Genomic DNA, 19,176 nt, shown 5'->3' on the forward strand with positions numbered 1-19,176 from the left:
CTGCGCTCCTCAAACTTCAATGCGCCAAGAAACCCTCAGAGATACTGTGAAGGAAGATTTTAGTTTCTGACAAGCGCAGGTGTTACCGATGCTGCCGGCCTTTGCGAAGCTCCGCCTTGAGGATCATTCCTGCCACCCCCAACCAAGGGCAGTGAGGCCCCGTGAGTTCCTGCTTGTTGGGTGGCTGCTACATACCTGACCCTGGACACACTGAGGATGCAGCTGGCACTGGAGTCCCTGTGCGGCAGGCACTGCTGTAAGAAATCCACGTCTGTGACTCATCTGTTCCTCACCGTGGCCCAGGAGGAGGCTCCGGGGTGCCCTGTTCCCCAGACGATTCAGTGACCTGAGAACAAGGCCGCCACACTCCAGAGCCAAAACTCTGTGCCTAAGGCCCAGACAGGGAAGCAACGGGCCACCTAGGGCAGAGCCATGAGCCTCAAATCGGTGCCTTTCCACCCAATCTAAGCTACCTCCCCTGGAAGATTCAAACCTTCAGCTATGACATTGGACCCAAAGCCTAATGGCGCCCTAAGTCCGGTCGGGTGGGGGAGCACGCCGGCTGCAAGGCCACCACGGTGCTCAGACCATTTTTTAGTTTTGCTTCCGAGGCACTAAGACAGCCCTGAGAAGAAAGGCTTCCGCGGAGCTCCTGCAATGCAAATAAACGCCCCAAATAAAAGGGAAATAATTTAGTGGGGAATTTTGTGGCTGGTGCGTATTTTATGGGCATCATTTTCACAAGTGGCTCTTTGTTACGGTCCCGGGGCGCGGTCCCCGCCGCGCGTTGCCATGCTGCCACCTAGTGGTGACGGGGAAAGCTGCTGCGGAAGTCGAAGCGTCCACCGTCCCCAAATGACAGGGGAGGCTGCATCCTGTTAACATCAGTCTGGGCGGTGGCTGTTTTTAGCTGGGTCTCTCCTTCTGTGCCACTTTCATTATGGAAACTGGCTCTCCAGACCCAAAAAAAGCTGCAGCGTGCTCTGTGAAAGCTGTTCGAGGGCCAATTTTAGCTGCATTTGGAATTTGGGCTCCGGGGAGGCAGGAGGGATATGCAAGTTCCCAGAAGTTGGGCATCTCCTCAGAACCTGCAGATCCTGGAGACTGGTTCTGGCCATGAGGGTGTAAGATCATAGATCCTTTGGCTTCTAGCTTCTGCACTGGGCCCGGCAAAGGAATATATATTTGGGGGCGGGGGGGTGGGGAGTTAAAGGCAGCAGCCACTGTGCTCTGGGAGCTTTCACATGTACTGCTAAGAGCCTTCTTTACATGCACCATCTCATTGATGCCTCCAGATAACCCTAAGAGGAAGCCTAGAACTACATCCATTTGACAGATGAGGAAATTGAGGCTTGGAAAAGTTAATGCCTTGGCCAAGATCATAAAGTTGGTAACTAGAAGAGCCATGATTTAGTTGTTAGAGTTTGTATATTAACCCAGAACCCAAAACAGCAATGAATCAAGAGCTGAAAGTCGTGAGTTCATCACTGTGTGACCTTGGGCAAGTCACTCAACCTCTCTGGGTCTCCATTTCCTCTATGGTAAAACAGGTAGGTTTTATTTCACAAGATGAAGTGAGGATCCAAATAAAAATCTGATATGCTTCAACCCAGAGGTTCCATTGCCTGGCCTGGGAGCCACTTAGACACCCAGAGTCTCCCACAGATTCCAGGGGATGGATAGATATAGGCTCAAGACTATACACACACACACACACACACACACACACACACACACACACACACACGAAAGAGCCTGGTGGCTCATTGTACCATAAAAATGGGCATCGCCTTCATTTAGCCCCTGGGAATCAATACAGCAAATCAATCAGAGCCCCAGAGTCTGGGCTCCCCATCCAGTCCTGCCCCTAACTCGTCCCTACACTCTTAGGACCTGGTCCTGGCCTGTCAAATAGGGTTTAACATTGGTACTGATTGTACAGGGTTGTTCTGAGGATTCAGTTGTGTAATATACTGTAACTCTCCTAGGCTGGTGCCAGCGCTAAAATAACCAGCCCGTTCCAATTTGCCCAGAACTTTCCCAGTTTTCATCTGAATGTTCTCCAGCCCAAGAAACCCCTCGGTTCTGGGGGAACTGAGATGGTTGGTCACCCTACAGGACACGCAGCTCAACCCTGACCACTGGGCTAGATGGCCCCACTCTGTCTGTGCTCTGACACCCTTGTGGCTGCTTCTGTGGCTGGAAATGACGTAACTTTCTATGTCTGGCTTCCCCTGGAGACGTAGTGCCATGAGCCAGGGGCTGTGTCTTGTCTGAGCACCACTGCGCCTGGCACAGGTAGGTGATCAGCAAAATGCGCTGAGGGAAGAGATGACCACCTACTATGTGTCAGGCCCATGTGCTAGGCACTGGGAATACAGAGTTGGACAAGAACCAGAGGCCATGGCCATGGGACAGAGACTGACAAGTCACCAAGTAGAACTCGAAGCACTGAGGACTGTGATGGGGTAAGCGTGGGGCAGGTGTCTCGGAGGAACCCCAAACCAGCTTGGGAGGGTGAGTGTCAGAGAGAGAAGCCTCCCTGGAGGGTCTGGCCCAAGTGGGGTCCATGGAGCTGAGTCAATCAGGGGCAGGAGGCTCTGGGAGGTTCTCCTGACCAGGTGACAAGCGATGTCCTGAGTGTCAACCTGATCCAGAAGAAGGAGGCTTGGCCACATTGCACAATCTCCAAAATCCCAGAAATCTCCCAGGCAGCCCCGTTCCCTCCCGCTCCCAACGTAACCCAGTCACTACTCACCAGATACCAGAAAGGGAATTTACATTAGCCAAGAGCTCCCAGCCTTCGCCTTTGTCCCCCAAGGTCCAAGTTCATGCCTTAAGATTTGGGTCGGTCATCAGAAGAATCCCTGCTGCCCCCGTGCCAAGTCTCCGAACCCTAAATTATTGATTTACTACATAAATGGAATGACAGACTCGTCTTTCCCAGCTTTTACTCCTTGTCAGGCAGCTGTCACCCAGACAGGACCTAAGGGCACAACTGTTCAAGGGAGTCAGGACCCAGTAGATCTTAGCTGGAGTCATGCAGTCTTCCTGGGACTATTCAACAATGTCTGGAGGTGTTTGGGGTTGTCACAACTTGGGGGGGTGCTACTGGCATCTAGTGGGTAAAGGCCAGGGATGCTGTTACACATCCTACAGTGCACAGGACAACCCGCAGTTCAAAGCAGCAATACTGCCCAGGCTGGGAAACCTGTCCCGTTGGTGGCTGGCCACAGAGGGCACTAAAGGAAGCTATTAGGCAGCGGGTGCACTGTTCAGAGGCCTCCTGGACAGAGGTTGAGGGAACAGGATTGGGCCTGAAGTTTTCTGTCCAACTCTATTTCCACTTGACCCCATGAATCCTCCATGTGATTCTCAACATTTTACCCCATCACTGACCACCAATGTTGACCTCGTCCCTGCAAGAGGAAGACCAGGTGGGATCTCAGCCCTTCCGTGTTCCATGCATTCCACCCACATTAATTGAGCATCTCGTATGTGCCAGGCTCTGTGTGGGGTACTGGGCATACAGTGGTGACTAAGGCTAGAACTTGGCCTTCAGGAGCATTCGGTCTCCTGGATATGGCACGGTTTGTCCCCCTGTGTGACTGGAGGTCCATGGAAACAGGACCACCAGAGGCACAAGATGAGGGGCCACCTGTCACCTTGAGTTCTATGGTGGGGGCCCCTCCAGCATAGCTCCAGCAAGGCAGGTGAATGTTGCCTCCCTGAGGTTGGCAACATGGTGGCCCCGTGAAAGGCTAAGACAGGAAAGGACAGATCGTGGGAGGAAGTGACTTAAAGGGAATGAGGGAGGCCAGGGGCCGACAGGAAGTGGATGGATAGTGGAATCAGTGGACAGATGTTAAATAGAGAAACAGATGCCAACCAGATGTTACAATATTACTTTAGCGCACACAACTCATTTAGGGCTTTCTATGTTAGGGGCCTTACGTGAATGATCTTGTTTTGCCCTCACATCAACTCTGAAGTAGATATTATTATTATTATCATCTGCAAATTGCAAATAAGAAAAGTGAGGCTATGCTGTTACATGATTTACTCAAAGCTGCCAAATCAGAGCAGGAACTGACCCCATGGAGGTTAATTCCAGAAACCATATGCGTAATGACCCCGTTAACTGAGAAGAAACCTGTTCAAAAGCTCAGTGAGGAATGAGCATGTTGGAGCTCAGGGAACTGCCTGAGGCAGAAAATAAAGAGACAGGCTCTGAAAAGCAGCGAATGTCAGTCTGAGCAGCTTGACCTTGACGCTGGAGACCTGGGAAGGCATACTGGTTTCCTCTTGCAGCCAAGCCCAGTTCACAGCCAGCAGTGGGAGAAGCCCTGCACAGAGGAGTGTGAGTCTTGCTGTAATTGACTAGTGATGTCTGCCCAGGGTGCGGGAGTGGGGAATAACAGCACATGCACACAGAGACACACACAGAGACACACAGACATACATATGCAAACACAGAGACACATAGGCACGTACATATACACATATTTACACGTACACGTGGTCACATATATAAACACACGTATACAGAGACCCTGACGCATGTGTGCACATACACAGGTACACACATACAACCTATAACATTTTGTGTAACACACATGAAGCATGCATACATAAACAGATACACATGCATAAACACACAAAGGCCCATATGTGTGCACACTAACATACATGCAGAGAGATGCACGCATAAGCACCCAGATACATGAGCATGTGCATACTATTTAGCACACACAACTCATTTAGGGCTTTCTATATACTAGAAAGCCCTAAATGAGTTGCAAGCACATATGTATAATACACATACATACATACAGAGATATACATACAGAGATATGCACACATCTGCACACAGAGACACATACACATAAACACATACACACAGAGATACACACATACACACACCTATGCAAATACACATACCCATACACTCAGGGACATGTAAAAGCACATATGTACACAGAGACGCACAGGCACACGTACACAGACATGCACACACATACACACATCAGGACTCATTACATAAGCTGCTGTGGACAAAGGAATCCCAGCTCAGGTCACCTGGAATGACGGCCTCATACACTTTGGGGTCCATTCTCCCCCTACACAGTTTAAGGCCATTCTTCTCAAATAAGATCCTACATTTAAAACCACCTGCGTGTTTACCACCCTCGGTGCTGGCACAGGCTTCTCACATCACCATGGAAACTGTGCTACCCCAGCCCTCGCCATTCACAAATTTTGTGCCATCCAAACATTCAAAATGACACTGGTACCCTCCAGACAGGTGACCCTCATTTTGAACGCAGTTCTGAGGACACCTTGAAGATAGAACGCAGGGTGACTTTGCGGCCACAGGCTGAGTCACCAGGAAAAGAAGGGAGCACTGTCTGTCCGTGTTTCTTAGATTCCTGTGTTTTAATGCCTCGGGCAGCGCAGCCCAGGGAAGAAAAGATGCCCCTAAGGAAACAATCACCTTGTAGCCTCTGTAATAAGTGCCTTGCTTTACATCCTCAACAGATGTCTGTAAAAACAATGCAATTCTATTTGATGTTCCTGGTCACTTATAGGATTTTATAAGATGGGCCTCAGGAGTAAATTCCCGGTGGATAACATGGTGCTTTTTCTCAGAGAAGTTAAGTAACCAGCCCAAGATCACACAGTAGAGCCAGATTTTAAATCCAAGGCCCCCACTCCATAACTCTCCCTTCCTATGTCAGGGCAGTTGAAGTTTCAAACCTAATGCAGGACCCTTACCTCTTTATTTATGTCCTTGAGATACCCCCACCCCAAACTCCATACTCCACTCTTCCAAACCATTTGCATTTGTCTGTGTATTGGTGTCCTGGAGCTGCCATAACAAAGTACCATCAACTGAGTGGTTCAAACAACATAAATCTATTGTCCACTCTTCTGGAGGCCAGAAGTCCAAGATCAAGGTGTCAGCAGGGCTGGTTCCCCCTGAGGGCTTTGAGGAGAAGCCTGTTCTAGGCCTCTCTCCTAGCTTCTGCTGGTTTGCTGGCAATCTTGCTTTTCCTTGGCTCATAGAAACATCACCCTGATCTCTGCTTCTGTCTTCACGTGGCCATGACCAGGCTCCCAAGGTACTAAGCAGCTGGCCATGGCCATTTGGGGCCCCAGCCCAAGAGAGCCCTCTGGGAAGGCCTCCCGGAAAGGTGACCCAGCTGGCAGACAAGGGGAAGGCCCAAGGACACCTAAGTTAGAGTCCACTCCAAGACTGCAGAGTCGCCTGATGCCGGCTTATGAGATGGGCCGAAGTAGCTTGTCCCTGATAAGTAACCTCATGGCTCTGAGGGAGATGGGCAACGGAGGTCTGCTCTTTCTCATTCAAGACACACACACGCACACTGTCCATGCTCTGTCAGCAATAATCAACCAAGATATGCTGTGTTGCAAGCAGTTGTGAGCTGTATTACCAAGTAATCTATTGCTAACTTTAAAAAGTGCTAAATGTTGCAAATGTGTGTTCAAGTAGACTCAAGGTTATTCCTATACAACATCAGTTTCACTCGCTGCATTCTGATTAGGGCTCGTCAGTGGGAGAGGAAAGGAGGGAAGTTACAGAGTCTAGATGTGCCCACACTCGATGGAATAAAAAGCCTGGGACTGCCTCTCTGTATCCCATGTCCTATGAGGTCCACACAGAAATATCAAGCTTTCTTCTTGGTAACATATGGGGGTTGGGTCCTGGGGGAGGGAAGGAGGTAGGCATGGGCAATTGAGATCAGGAAAGATTCCAACCTCACCCGCGATCCAGAAATGCCAGTTAGAAAAAGGAGGCACCATTATTCATCCATCCAATAGATACACATGTTGTATTAGATCTTCACAGGTATTGGCCAGGGCGGAGGGGTGGACAGGGGGATTCTGCAAACTTGGTGGAGTAGAGTGTAATTGACACATCTATTTTATGGTCTTTGGAGGACCTGGGATGCCATTACCTTTCTGATCTCAATTCCTACTACTCTCCCCCTCCTCACTCTGCCCTAACATCTTCTTGAACTCACCAGGTATGTCCCTGCCTCAGGGCCTTGGCACTTGCTTTGTCCTTTATCTGGAATGCTCTTCTATATGGCTCATTCCCTTTAAGTCTTTAGTCACATGTCATGTGTGTTCCTAGGCACACATTCATTTACACACACCTACATACACTCTGTCCCTCTCTCTCCCTCACTCTGTCCCTCTTCTCTGCCTTCTCTTTTTCCATAGAACCCACAAACGACTAGAGCTCTTCATATGTTGTACACATTGCTTTTATTATCTGCCTCCCCCCACAGAAGACAGCCCCACAGAATGTCAGCTTCAAGAGGCTCAGATTTGTGATTGCATTGTTCCCTGCCGCGTCTCCAAAGCCTGGGGTGCACCTGGCCCGGATGGGCAACACGTATCTGCTGAACGAACCCAGGTTTTAAGTGCAGATAACTATTGATTCTGCCTTTCAGAAACCATCTGCATTCGTCTTCTATTGCTGTGAAAGGAATTGCCAATGAACGCAACTCCCACTTATTAGCCTACAGTTCCCCGGGTGAGAAGTTCACCCAGTGTGGAGTCCCCGCACAGACTGAAGTCACGGTGCTGGCCACTGCAGCATCCCTTCCCAGAAATGCCTAGATTGGAATAACCCGGAGACTGGCATCTTGGGGTTGTCTTTAGGACCGTGCCCACCACACCATCCTGGAGAAATGCGCAACAGTGCACACTAGCAGATAGCCACATGCAGGTATGTTTCAGAATTATTTATAACAGGAAACCGTGGGAACGCCTGCACATCCATCAGGGAGGAACTGGTTCAATGAGCCACGACATGGCCATGCTATGGGATACTCCACAGGCACGAAAAAGAGTGGGCACGTTTTCACCCACCAGGCCAATGAAGGGGCCGTGTCTTCTCCCGAGTTGAGAGCTGCTGCCCTGGATAAAGGCTCCACTTCGTCGCTTCCTAGCTGCGCGAGCGTGGCAATTTTGAAAGCCTTTCTGTGCCCGTGTTTCCTCATCTGTAACATGGAGATGATAGTAATAGTATTACCCACAGGGGCTGCATGAGTTAATTAAAGCGATGCACATAATACAGTGCCTGGTGCTATGTTGGTACAGAGTGAATGCTAGAAACAGAGCAGCCATCATCATCATCATGATCATTATCATCTTTATTTCTGTTATTTCAGATGCACCAATGAGGACTCTTTTTTCTTTTAAAAATCGTTTATTGATTTTTAGAGGGAGAGGAAGGGAGAAGAGAGAAACATTGATGCGAGAGCATAACATCAATTGCCTGCCTTCTGCACGCCCCCTACTGAGGGTTGGGCCCACAACCCAGGCATGTGCCCTGGATGGGAATTGAGCCAGTAACCTTTCGGTGCAAGGGGATGACACCCAACCCACAGAGCCACACCAGCCAGGGCAAGGACTCTTTCTTCTGCATGATCCATGCTGGTGTGCCAAGATTTCATATTTCTATACATCCAAATACAATTGTTACGCCACCGTAGATGGGAATATGGCATATTTTCACCGCATTGTTTATACCCGTCAGGCAAGTGCCACTGTTGGTTACACATACAGCATCAGGCACTTTATTCTGTTGTTTTTGGCAATGGTTTCTGGATGTTCCTTATACGGTTAGGAGAGGTGTGTGTTTACTCCCCACAATCCATACATCCATCAGGGAGAAACGGGTTCAATAAGCTAAGACATGGTCCTTGCCCTGGCTGGTGTGGCCCTGTGGGTTGGGTGTCATCCCTTTGCACCAAAAGGTCACTGGCTCGATTCCCATTCAGGGCACGTGCCCGGGTTGTGGGCTCAACCCCCAATAGGGAGCGTGCAGAAGGTAGCTGCCATGTTTTGCTTGGTGACATATACTTAGCTGTCACTGGCATACTAGTATACGGTGATGAGAGCTCAGAAGAGACTGGAAAAGACTGAGGCATTACAAAGTGGCAAGGGTTCCCCGGACACAGGACTTTCAGGTTTAAAACCAAGAAAACCCCAGCAAACTGGAGCAAGCTGGTCACCCCAGACACAACTCCGGCCAGTGCTCCCCAAACACCACTCACTTGTACCCCACATGCATAACTACGTAGGGGTACGGACTCTGCAGTCAGGGGTCTGGGTTCAAATCCCAGCTCCACCACTTACTCGTCACACAAGAAAGTCAAGTCTCTGTCCCTCCGGGAAGGCAGGGGAGGGTGGGTGGGAGGAGATCATCCAATGAACTTGTATGCATATATGCATAACCCGTGCACACAGACAATAGGGCGGTGAAGGCCTGGGGCGGGGGGTGAGTGGGCTAGAAGAGGTCAATGGTGGAAAAAAGGGGGACACGTGTCATACTTTCAACCATAAAGATTTTAAAAATAAAAAATTGTAAGATTTTTTTAAAAAAATTTAATAAATAAATAAAAGTCTCCGTCCCTCCGTTTGCTCCATTGTACAGCGGAGCTAGTAGTAACCAACCTCAATGGTTGGAGGATTAAATGAGCTAAACAGAAAGTGCTTAGAATCATGGCTGGCCCATCGTAAGCACTCCATAAACCTTTGCAATTATTGTTATTGTCATATCTGCTACCATCTCTGTTATCTATTCAAATATTTTTATATCTACACAATCTTAAAAAGCTTAAATGGATTTACTGTAAAATAAAATTGTGTAGCACTCCCCTAATTAGAACGCCAAAACTGTTAGCCATAAAAGAAGGTAACTGTAAGCATGATGCATAACTACTTACCAAGTCCAAGCATCGCAGGCACTGACCCTTGGGAAACCTAGCTGTTCTGCACAAATGGAAACAGGCTCAGACAGGGAGGGGCACGAGGGGTAGAATCGGGGCTCAGAACTAACTTGTGACTGGCCTGTGAGCTGCAATCCAGACCTAAACACATCACACTGTGCCCTAGGCCGTTAAAAGGAGCCAGTCTCCTGGCCCGCATGGCTCAGTGGTTGAGCATTGACCTATGAACCAGGAGGTCACGGTTCCATTCCCAGTCAGGACACATGCCCAGGTTGCGGGCTTGAGCCCCAGAAGGGAGCATGTAGGAGGCACCCGATCAATGATGTTTCTCTCTCATCGATGTTTCTATCTTTCTATCCCCCTCCCTTCCTCTCTCTCTAAAAATTGATAAAAACATATATATTTTTAAAAGCCATTCGAAGGCAGAAATTTCCATGGCCCAGCCCTTCACAGAGCAGGTCTCTAAAATGCCTCTGTTCTCAGCGCGTTTGGTCTTCAACAGGCAGGTTGGGTTGTGGTTGGGACGCCTCCCTGCTCTGGTCTGCCCCTTAGGACTAGTTACATCATCTCTGGGCCTCAGAGGTCCCATCTGCAAAAACAGGTATCATAATGCCTGCCTCTCGGGGTTACTAAGGTAACTACTAAGGTAACTAAGAAGGGATAAAGGTACACACACTTCGTGACCTTCAAACCATTCGAAACATCCAGGCTCACCATCTGGCCTTTTCAAATACCAAGAATGATTCTGTGAGGCGTTTCATCGCTTGGTGGAAATGATCTCACTGCCCAGCCTCAACGGCCTGGGTGAGCCATGAAGGCTCTGTAATCAGAAAGCTCTTCAGAAAGCCAAGCATGAAGGGAAGTTAATTTTACCACTTTTAGGCAATTGTTCTTTTTTTGTTTCCTGCACTTGAAAACCTGAGCTCCCACTTTAAAATACTTTAAATGTTGAGCTTTAATCACGGTATAAACTTCAAGTGACAGACTCATAATACAATTAGGGCAGCTGCTTATTATCTCCCATTATTGAATAATATGTTCATTAATCGTTCTTCCCTTCCTTCACATAACATTTCCCTGCTAAAAATAAACATAAACTGCCCGGCCGGTGCAGCTCAGTGGTTGAGCATCCACCCATGAACCAGAAGGTCACGGTTTGATTCCTGGTCAGGGTGCATGCCCAGATTGTTGGCTCGATCCCCAGTGTGGGGCGTGTGGGAGGCAGCCAGTTGATGTTTCTCTCTCATTGATGTTTCTATCTCTCCCTCTCCCTTCCTCTCTCTAAAATCAATAAAAACATATTTTAAAAAATAAACACCAAGACCCAGCATGACTGAGAGCTGAACTTGACCTCAGAGTGGCCTGTGGGATCTAAGAGACGTGAAGTGAACATGACCAAATTCCGGAGCCCCCAGGCCATGCAGACACAGTAGGAAATGAAAGGCCTGCACATGTTTTGTCTGGTGTCATTCTAACCACATCCCTGCACACAAGGTACTATTACTATGACGTTCCATTCACAGATAAAGAGATTGAGGGTCAGAGAATTCCCTTGACTTGCCTGCCCAAGCCAGAACAGTGAGGAAATATCGGAACCAGGATGTAAACACTGCTCTCCACCTTGCAAATGTGTGTGACTGTGTGTGTGTTCTTTCCCACAAAACAGGTCGTTATCTATATCACCCTCCTCCTCCTCCTCCTCCTCCTCCTCCTCCTCCTCCTCCTTCTCCTCCTCTCCTGCCTCCCCTCCCTCCAGCAGGGGCCTCCAAGGCAAGCACGGAGCCTCTCTGTAGGATTAGGAGAGACTGTGCCTGCCTATGTGCTCGGAGCTTGCACCAGGAGGGCTGCGCTTTCTCCCTTCTGGGGCTGAAATCATCTTTGTGGAAGAGCGGGGAAGACATATAAATAGCTCTGGTACATGCCAGCAGCCACCTTCAAGCTCTGATGTTACACTCTCCTCCCCTGAGATGACTCAGGGATTCAGGGAACGAGAGGCCTCAACTGGCAGGATCTTCCGCCCCACAACAGAGAGAAGTCTCCATCCAGAATCATCTTCATCCTGCTCCTCAGCACTCACCCCCTGCACCCTCCTGTCCATTCTTCCCATTTATAGAAGAGCAGCTTGAAGGTCAAGGCCGGGACTGGTCTCCAATTCACAGATTGGGCAACTGAGGCCCACAGAAACTGCCTCAGCAAACGGAACAGTTCATTTTACATCAGCTTGTTCAGGCTCTGGTGCCTGGTTGTCTTGGTCAAACACTAGTCTAGATGTTGCTGTGGAGGTAATGGGTAGAGATGACTAGCATCTACAGTCAGTTGACGTTCGGTAAGGGAGATTACCCTCCATAACGCAGGTGGGCCTTATCTAATCAGTGGAAGGACTAGATGGCAAAACTGAGGTTCCCTGGAGAAGAAGGAATTCTGCCTCGAGGCTGCAACATAAAAGCTTTGCCTGAGTGCCCAGCCTGCTGGACTGCCCTATAGATGTCGGGCTTGCCAGCCGCTGCCATTGTGCAAGAGGTCCCTTGACTTGCCTGCCCATGAAATTTAAATTCCTTAAAGAAATTTAAATACAGCATACATATTTAAGTGTATGTTTATATATAAACTTATGTATACATGTGCTTGTATATTTATTTAACGACCTATAAAAATTTTTTACACACGCACTAGTGGTTGTGTTTCTCTGGAAGACGCTGACTGGTTAACAGGGCCAGTAAGGACAGCGCAGGAAGACAGAGAGGGCGGAGGACTTGGGTGTGAAGCACGTACTAAATGCCAGGAGCTCTTGCCCACGTTATCTCATTAAAGCCACACCCACCGCCCATAAAGGCAATTTCCTCCGTTTCAGAGGGCTTAAGGGACTTGGCCAGGGTAACTCAACTGGGAATCAACCCCATGCCATCAGCCTCACTGCCCATGCTCTCCATACACCAGCAGGAAGATGGGACCCAAGAGCCTGGGAGCCTCATTCCTTTCCAGGACCAGAGGGGAATTCTTCCTCCAGTCCTTCTATGAAAAGTCTTGAGGCCAGATGCAAAAAAAGGAAAACCCAACTCAAACTCTCTTAAGCAATAAAGGGAACATCTTGGCTCATGTGTGTGAGAAGCCTGGAGGTAGAGCCTCACGCATGGGCGGAGATGGGGTGCCAACAGCCTCCTCAAGGTCTCCACAGGAAGGCCCCGTCTCTCCCCAGGTGGCAATAACCCCCTCCGGCTCTACACGGTGGCCATGGAAACGTCCAGCTTTCATTGTCTGAACTGCTGACTGTTCCTCTGGAAAGAGAAATCCTCCCCTACATCCTGAGGCTTGGGATTAAGACCCTTGGGACTGGCTTGGCTGTCTTCTCCTGCACCTGAACTAATTGAGATGCAACCCAATGTGGTGGTCAAGAGCCAGACTACCTGGGTTCGAATCCCTGCTCCACCACTTGCCCGCTGGGGACCTTGGACAACAGCCTTAATCCCTCTGTGCTTTCATTTTTCCAGCTGTAAAATAGGAAAAGGAATTCTACTTCCCTCCAAGGCTTGTGGTGAAGATAAAATGTGCACGTTTGTAAAATGCTTGGCCTAGTGTCTAGTGCACAGCACACAGGACATGGAAGTGGCTTCGTTAAGTGCCTGGAGCTGGGGTTGAAACGTGCTAAGTTGACAGGCCTGGGGTGCATACCCCTCTCTGGGAGGCAGGGGCTGCTTCTCCAAAAGAAAATGGCTGTGCTGTCGGCAAAAGGAGGGGGGTGGGGAGCAGGAAGGCAGATACAGCAGCTGCCTCACGGAGTGGCCTCGGTGACGCCACCGTGCCCATTAGCTTCTTTCCCGTTGGGCACAGACCTGAGGTGGGAACTGCCTTAAGTTGGAAAAATCAAAAATAATATATCCTAATTATGTGCAAGAATAAAATGGGCAGGTCACTCTGTCCTATTCTTGCACTTCTCTTTGTGCTTCTCCCCACTGAAAGCGAAACCAGTCAAATCAGGCATTTAAAATCTGCCTTTGACTCATCCGCTCATTCAGCAGACATTTAATGAGCTCTAGAGACGGTTTTTCCATGAAACTAAGAAGTCTTTAGCTTCAGGGGCCCGCTCTTAGCTGGGTCCCTTCCAAGGCCTTCTACCTAATGTAGTTGTAATTCTGCATTCCTTTACGTAAAGAAGGCCCCCCAAATTTTATAAGCTCCAGGATCCTCAAACCTAGATTTGCCCTCTATGAGCTCCTATTAAGTGCCAGGCGAAGAGGCCCGGCAGGTACAGAGATGACTGAGTGACGGTCCTGCCTTCAGGAGCGCCCTCTATTGAGGGAGACTGGGAATGAGAATGAGGAACATTTCCCAAGAAAAATATTCGCTATTCATTAACCCATTGAAGCCTATGTATTGTGTGCCAGACACTGGGAATCCTGGGATGAGAAGGTAGGGAAAGGCTCTGATCTCAAGGAGCTTACAATCAATTAATCACTCAATACAAAAAAAATCAGTCTCTCTCCTCCCTCCCCCCCCACCCCCCCCCACCCCCCAAAAAAGGATGAGATGATAAAGAATGGCTGGAAGGACACTTGAGATCATGAGTCAGAAAAGGCCTAGTAAGATACACATTACGAACAAAAAAAGAAACACAAAAAATCTTGAACTGTTTTCATGGTCAAATCCTTAATGGTAGTGTTGTTCTTGTTTTCCTGAGACCATTCTCTGTGTGTTATGAATAAAGCAAATGAATCATTATGTCGGTTTCTTTGGGAATCAGGAATTTGGGTGTGGAAGAAAGAAGAAACTGACATGAAAGGGAAGATGTTATGTAAAAACATACTAGTCTTGAGTCTGAACTGAAGTCTCTGTATAAATTCAAGTATATCTCCTCCCCACACCACCCCCACCCTCACCCCCCAAAAAAATCCCTGGTTCTAACCAATAAAAGGACTAGCAACAATGTTCAACCCAGGAACAATGAGCACCCCTAGCACCCAGACTGTAGTCCCTAAGCACCATTCCCAATTAGGAGAAACCAGGGACCAATGGGAAATTGGCTGGTCCACATCTGGGCCAGAAGATAGCAAAGAATCGGAGAAGGGAAGTGAGAAAGGGAAATTGTAAAGTAGTGGCTGATGAATAGGAGGGAAACCAAGAGAGTGAGCGGACACTAAAGCCAAGAGGAAAAGGTGCTCTAAAAGGGCAGGAGTGATCTACTGCTTTGAATGCTATTAATATGAAAAAAAATAATAATAGTAACAATAGCAATGCTGACCACTGAATGTGGCAATCTGGGCCCATGGCCTTGACAGGTGTGGTCTCTGTGGAGTGGCAAAAGCCCCACCGGAATAGTGAGAAGAGAATCCAAAGCATAATAATCACGTATGCCAGCCCTGGCCAGTTTGGCTCAGTTGGTAGAGCGTCAGTCCTCAGACTGAGGGTTCGAGAGTTCAATTCTGGTCAAGGGTACATACCTCAGTTGCAGGCTCCATGCCCAGCCCCAGTCAGGGTACGTGCAGGAGGCAACCAACCAATGTGTCTCTCTCACATCGAAGTTTCTCCTCCTCCCTTCCACTCTCTCTAAAAATCAATAGAAAAAATACCCTCAGGTGAGGATTAACAAAAAATAAATGAATGAATAAGTAAGTAAGTAATCAAGTATGCCAGCAAAAATAAAAGATTGTTCCGGAAACTTCTTGTGACAAAATAAAACAGCCAAAGGAAAGCGATCCAAGCCCTGCCACCTGCATAGCCCCCTCTAACAGGAGCCTGGCATTTAGAAAAGGGAAGGGAAGAAGATGCATACTCTTCCTTATGCCCTTTGTCAGAATGCAGGCGTCACCTCTGCCCACGGTGGGATTTACGCAGGAGAGCTTTATCTTGGCTCCCCTGACCCAGGCGAGGCAGTGAGCGCTCCCTCTCTGAGTGTGACCCAGTTGAGGAAGGCGGGTCATCCTTCAGGGATACTCTAGAGGTGGCCCAGCCTCGGATACTGAACGAGGGCTCTTTGAGTATGGGCTCTCCAGAACGGGAAAGCAATATGGCCCAGCAAACAACAGGGGCTTAATAAATGTTCCAGGCTGATGTGTAGAACTTTCCCACTGTGCCTCCCATCTCCTCCAGCTCCAAGATCTTGTGATTCCACCATGTTTGCTCTGGATAAGGAGACTCCGATTCCTGTCCATGGAGCCTTTCTCCAGGTACTTCTCTCCATTGGTATCGCCTCCACTCCATCTGCCGGGGTGTCTCCTGCACATTCAGCTGCCAGGATTAGCCACAGAAAAATAAGCAAAAAGGTACCTTGGATGACACCACCAGCTGCACACGGAGCCCCGGGCCCTTCTGCAGACCCCCCAGCCATGGGACAGTTGTGCAGCAATCCAGAGCACATCTGTGCTTTCTTCTTCTCTTTACTCACAGAGATGGACAGGGATAATGACCCTTTCTCCAGCGTGACATCTGTATTAGTCAGGAATCTCCAGAGAAACAGACCAATAGGGGATAGAGCTCACACCCCAGGCATGTGTCCTAACCAGGAATCAAACTGTGATCTCCTGGTTCATAGGTTGACGCTCAACCACTAAGCCATACCGGCCAGGCAATAAAGTTGTTGTTGCTTTTAAGTGTTGGCACCAAGGGCCCCAGTGGACGAGCTTGAAGAAATTCCCATGCCAGGAGAACAGACAAGAGGCGCTCCAGGCAGAGAGAATGCAGCCCCATCAGCTGGGTATCAGGACCCTGGGAGCAGCAGCTTCCCCAGATGCGGTAGCCAACTTCCTGGTGAACATACCGGAGCACCCCAGGGTCCCACTAAATATTTAAAAGGGATTTTAGGCCAGAAGGAGTTTTGTTTCATTATGTTGGTGAGAGAAGGCATGGGGAGGGATGAGTTGCGATGAGGACCAGGAAACCATCGTATCAGGTTTAGAGTGACTCAGATTTAGGCTTGCTTTGCTTAACAACTGGGGCAAAGGGCAGGGGCAGTTTCCAGGATGGCAAGAGCCTGTTTCTCTGCAATTTATTAGTTGTGCCTGGCTGGATCCTTGTGTTGAAATGAATTCGTGATGTCTTCCATGGATACACGAGTGGGAGCATGAGCACGTGTGCTTTTTATTTGCCAACCTGCTTAGACTCTCAGAATCATTGCCCTGGTGAGAGAGGGAAGTGGGTTAGCCTGAGACACCTGGGAGGCGGGAGAGCATGACCCAGCAGAGAAGAAAATCCACCAGACCAGGGGGGCTGCCCTGGTCTCAATGCCTCAGAAGCCAGAAGATAATTGTTTTCCCTTCAAGCCTTGTTCACACAGAGAATGTGCTAAAGAGAAACCATTCACTGGCACCAGAACGTCTGAGGAGCTCTATTTAAACTGCCAAATTCTCATTTCCTTAGAAGCAAGGAAACCACAAAACAAGGAGTCTGACCCCATCTCCCCCCAGCCCATCAGTGCAGTTGGGGATTTTTTCACAGCTCTTTATTTAAAAAATGTCTCATTCTATAGAAAAGTTAATGTAATAGGATAATGAAAACCTTGATAATGCTAGGTTAACTATTTACCCATCATTAACAATTGATTATATTTGCTTATCTCTCTGTATATTTTCTTGCTGAACTATTTGAAAATAACTTTTCGCATCATGATATTTCAGCATGTATTTTCTAAGAACAAATGCATTTTCTAACATAGTCCACTGTGCAATAATACCACTATCACACCCAAGAGATTTAACAGTAATACACTACTACCTATATGCAGCCCACACTAACCTCTTCCCAACAGTCCCAGTATTGTCTTTCCGGGTATTTTTTAATATATTTTTTTTTATTTATTACAGAGAGGAAGGGAGAGGGATAGTTAGAAACATCGATCAGCTGCCTCCTGCACATCCCCCACTGGGGATGTGCCCGCAACCAAGGTACATGCCCTTGGCCAGAATCGAACCCTTCAGTCCGCAGCCAACGCTCTATCCACTGAGCCAAACCAGTCAGGGCTCCAGTTATTTTTAAAATCCAGAATCCAATCAAGGGTCATGTATTTTACTTAGTAGTCATATCTCTTTCATCTCCTTTAACCTAGGACTGCCTCCCTGCTTTGTTTTAACTCTCATGTCATTGATGTCTTGATGCTTTTTCAGAATCCAGGCTAGATGACTTGTAGGAGGACCCCATCTTTTTGAAAGGGACACAGCTCTTCAAACAGGCTTCGCCATTTTGATTTCTCTGTACTATAAAAGACTCTGCCTCACCCTCCTGCCTGCGATTATGAGATTTCAGTAGGCATCCTATGCATGGCTGATTTCATTCTAATTCTTCAGTTAAGAATAGATTTGAGGCACCTATGTCTTCTCTACACATTTTCCTCATTAAAGGTGATTGCCAATGGCAAGGCAGGTCCAAAGTCAAGTTAAGGTCAGCTGGCTGGCCATTGCCTACCCAAAGAAGAGAGAAACCTCGCTTAGGTTTGGGACTGTTGATACAGCTTGATGCGTTCCCAAAAAAACCTTCTCGCTGCCTTATTAACTCCAGTGTATGTTTCATAACAGGTGACAGCTTTGCCCTTTAATTGTTGAGGGATTTTAATTATGCACTGCTGTTTGCTGTTCAAAATGATTTACCTTGGTTCATAAACACTTGAATCACAGGGACTTCCTCTATGGTTAGAAAAGTCAACTTGTGGGACGTGTGATTTGAACACACCCACGCACACACTCACAGCTTTAATTAGGGCAATAGCTCCTAGCATGAGAAGGTTCATATCACCTTCACCATGTGGGGCAATATTTGTGATTAGTATTTTCCTTTAAATGAAATTGCTCTTCTTACCTAAATAAATAACTTTTCCAGGAAGACCTTTAGCCTTAATGGAAAACTGGCATTCTTTTCCATAACTGGCTGTAAAAGTAAATACAGTAAAAACCTAGATATCAGGGCCCCTGAAGGTCTGAGCCTGAGGCCCGTTCTGTTTTGTCTAAATGGGAGGCGTGAAGAGTTAAAGGCCAATGACACCACCCTGGGACCTTCAGCTTTGAGTAATCAGAGGAATGAGTGGAAATTGAAAGAGGATTGATTTTCACTATAAAGTTTGAAGTTATTTGAAGTAATTTCATGTTGGGTCAGGTGACCACCTAGAATGATTTTTCATGCCCACAGAGTGGCACACACTCTATACTTTGCTTACTAAAACATTGGATTTAGTCTTGCTATTGGGGGTGGTTTAGTGTTTATTTTTGTGTGTGTTTTTAATGTTCTATTCAAAGATCAATTCCTAGTTTTTGGAAAACTTGGTTATCATATCATGTCAGATGGATGGTTAGTTGGTAAAAACTTCAGCAAGAACTAAGGTTGAACTATATTGAAATGGCCATTTTTGTAGATTGACAATGGTCTATTGGTAGCAATTTCACATAATCTAGCCTAAAACAACCATCACCATGATCATCACCCATGGTCT

This window comes from Myotis nattereri, assembly GCF_964212035.1.
Source record: "Myotis nattereri genome assembly, chromosome: 4".
In the NCBI taxonomy this organism is placed as follows: domain Eukaryota; kingdom Metazoa; phylum Chordata; class Mammalia; order Chiroptera; family Vespertilionidae; genus Myotis; species Myotis nattereri.